General features: G+C 45.4%; 1 non-coding gene across 1 annotated transcript; it reads left to right on the top strand.

Annotated features, from left to right (window-relative positions):
* Positions 1-853: 853 nt before the first annotated feature.
* On the top strand, positions 854-992 carry LOC123400543. The gene has a single exon (XR_006610777.1). It is a non-coding gene; the product is annotated as a small nucleolar RNA Z247 (small nucleolar RNA).
* Positions 993-3,717: the final 2,725 nt, after the last annotated feature.

Raw genomic sequence — 3,717 nt, 5'->3', positions numbered from 1 at the left:
GACAGAAGCTTGCGGCGGCGGAAAAGTATTTTCGTGGATCTCTCTCGCAGTTTTGGAATTTTTCTGAATTTATAGGCGGAAGAGGTAGGGCAGACGTGCCGCAGGGGGCCCACAAGCTTGCTAGGCGCGGGCCCCCTGGCCGCGCCTAGGGGGCTTGTGGGGTCCCCTGCTGGCCCGTGCCTTGGTTCTCAAGTTTGACGCGTATCTTCTGTTCCGGAAAAAATCTTTTCGGAAATTTTATTCCGTTTGGACACCGTTTAAAATCCTCCTCTGAAAAGGGTCAAAAACACGGAAAAAACAGGAACTGGCACTTGGCACTGAGTTAATAAGTTAGTCCCAAAAAAGATATGAAAGGCATACAAAACATCCAAAGTTTGACAAGATAATTGCATGGAACTATCAAAAATTATAGATACGTTGGAGACATATCAAAGCTCACGAGGGGCAACTTCCTGCTACGGAAGGCCATTGTGCTACCCCAAATCAAGGGTGCACAGATGGAGAACCACCTCGACGTAAAGAGCCTGACACCATCAGGAGCTCTCACCATCACCAAGGACGGGAAAGAAGAGCAAGTCTCCAACTTCGCCCGATCCCTCTGGTATGCACAGCAGCAACAACTCCAAGGGTATCTGATGGTGTCTCTTTCCCTCAATATCCTTGCCCAGGTCATCATGCTACATACGCCGGCCGAGGTGTGGCGCGCCATCCATGCCATGTTTTCTGCTGAAAATCAAGCTCACGCGATCAATACTCGCATTGAGCTCACAAATCTGCAAAAGGTACTATGACTATGGTTGAGTACCTTGGGAAAATTAAAACTCTTACAGATGAAGTTGCTTGTACCGGTGTCGCCCTCTCCGATGAGGATATGACATCCAAGATCCTCGCCGGCCTCGATCTGGAATATAATCCAGTCGTGTCGGCGCTCGCGGCTCGGGTGGAGCCTGTCACGGTTCAGGAGCTATACAGTCAGCTCCCGAGTTTTGATGCCCGCATCACCCTCCTCCATGGCACTAATCTTCGCCAATCGCCCGCTAAATCTGCCTACCGCGGCCGTGGTCGTGGTCGTGGGCACCAACGCGACGGCAATCGTGGTCGTGGTGCTTCTCCAAGTGATTGAGGTCTCCCTACTAGTGGCGACTATGTTGGATCCTCCGGCAACACCAGCGGTGGCGGTGGCTTCAACAACAACAACAACCGCCGTGCCCCTTCTTCTCGTGGATGACCTTGCTGCCAACTGTGCGGGAAGCCCGACCATGAAGTGATGGACTGCTGGCACTGCTACGATGAGGACTACGTCCCTGATGCCCGCCATGCTGCTGCTGCCATGCGTGATCAAGGAGGCGATGGTGTTTCGTACGTTGATTCTTGTGCCACGGATCACGTAACCAGTGAACTTGAGCAACTTTCTCTCCGAGAGAAGTACCTCGACAATGATCAAATGCATACTGCAAGTGGTGGAGGTATGGCTATTTCTCACATTGGTCAAGCTTCGATGAGCTCCCCTACTCTTAAACGTGATCTTATGCTCAAAGATGTCCTTCATGTCCCTCAATCTCATAAAAATCTTGCCTCTATATCTCGTTTAGCCACTAAGAATAATGTTTTCTTTGAAACTCACCGTCGTTACTTTTTCATAAAGGACCGGGTCACGAGGGAACTTCTCCATCACAGTAGATGCATCGGAGCACTCTACCCAATCACATCCCGAGCACTTAGACGCAAGAATCGTCAAGTCTATTCTGCCATCAAGCCATCTTTGGCATGGTGGCATCAACGTTTAGGACATCCTTCATCATTTATTGTCAAACAAGTAGTTAATAAAGGCAATCTTCCATTGTCACATAGTTTTCTCAGTGAGTCTGTTTGTGAAGCTTGTCAATGTGCCAAGAGTCACCAACTACCTTATCCTAAGTCAAGTAGTGTGTCTCATGCTCCTTTAGAGCTTATTTTTAGTGATGTATGGGGTCATGCCCGAGATTCCTTTGGAAGAAAGAAATACTATGTTAGTTTCATTGATGATTACAGCAAGTTCACCTGGATTTATTTGCTTAAGTATAAATCTGAAGTGTTCTCTATATTTCAAGAGTTTTAAAAACTAGTTGAGAGACATCTTAAGAGGAAAATTCTCTCGGTCCAAAGTGATTGGGAAGGAGAATAAAAAACTGAATTCTTTCTTCCGCGGCATTGGCATTGCACATCATGTCTCCTGTCCCCATGAGCATCAACAGAATGGCTCTACTGAGCGCAAACATCGTCACATTGTAGAGGTTGGTCTTTCTCTTTTAGCTCATGCTTCCATGCCTCTCAAGTATTGGGATGAAACTTTTATTACTGCCACATATCTTATCAATCATCTCCCGACTAAAGTTATTGGCAATACTACTCCCTTAGAGTGTCTTTATCATCAGAAACCAGACTATGCATCTCTCAAAAAATTTGGGTGTGCTTGTTATCCCAAGTTACGTCCTACAATTCTCATAAGCTTGAATTTTTGTCCACTCAGTGTGCTTTCCTTGGATATAGTAACCTTCACAAAGGTTACAAATGTCTAGACATTGCAACCGGACGCATCTATATTTCTTGAGATGTTGTTTTTGATAAAACTCTCTATCCATTTGCCAAGCTTCATCCCAATGCAAGAGCCCTCCTTCGTGCTGAAATTGCCCTTCTTCCGGACTATGTTCCTCTTCCTCATCACGGGGGCAAGCTAAACAAACTTGATCATATGAGAAATTCCAATAACCTTGTTGATACATGTGCAACTTCAGATCATTTCATGTGTGCAGAACCAAACACTGACAAGTGGTTCCAGGCTGAACCTGCTGATGGTATGAGATCCGAAGCAGATCAGCACATTAGCCCCCATGGTTCCAGTAGCTCAGGGACGTCCAACCAACGAACGCTGACTGAGCCCAACCCAGTTGCTATGTTAAAGGAGAGGCAGCGAATGTGAGACATGTTCAGTCGACTAGACCGCTGGATAGTTCTATGCAACAGTCTGCTGATAATCAAGAATCATCTTCCGCAGCAGTCTCTGAAGAACCTGCAGTTCCTGAAGAACCTGAAGATCCTGCAACCTCTGAAGAAGTTCTTCAGCAAGACGTTCCTATGGTTACATCTCAAGTTTTCCCCGAAGGCATGCCAGATCTCAACCAGGTGTTGTCAAGGAAAAGAAATACATGTATGGCACAATAAGGTATGATAAAACCAAGCGTGCTTTTCTTACCACTGCTTGTGAACCGAGTAATTTTCATGATGCTCTCGCTAACAAAGACTGGAGAATGGCTATGGAGAGTGAATATAATGCACTCATGACAAACAAAACCTGGCATTTAGTACCACCTACACATGGCAATAATGTTATTGACTGTAAGTGGGTTTATAAGATAAAGAAAAAGGCTCATGGAAGTATAGATAGATACAAGGCTAGTTTTGTTGCTAAAGGTTTTAAATGGAGATTTGGAATTTATTATGAAGACACCTTTAGTCCTGTTGTTAAACTTGCTACAATTCAACTTGTATTATCTATTATTGTTTCTAGATGATGGAGCTTACGACAGCTAGATGTTCAGAACGTGTTTCTTCATGGTGTTCTTCAGGAAGTAGTGTTCATGAGACAACCACCTGGATATGAGGATCAAAGCAAACCTCACCATGTTTGCAAACTGGATAAAGCATTGTATGGGTTGAAACAAGCCCCAAGAGCTTGGT

The sequence above is a fragment of the Hordeum vulgare genome, chromosome 5H (assembly GCF_904849725.1).
Source record: "Hordeum vulgare subsp. vulgare chromosome 5H, MorexV3_pseudomolecules_assembly, whole genome shotgun sequence".
Classification (NCBI taxonomy): Eukaryota; Viridiplantae; Streptophyta; class Magnoliopsida; order Poales; family Poaceae; genus Hordeum; species Hordeum vulgare.
This window is presented reverse-complemented; position numbering and strand designations above follow the sequence as displayed.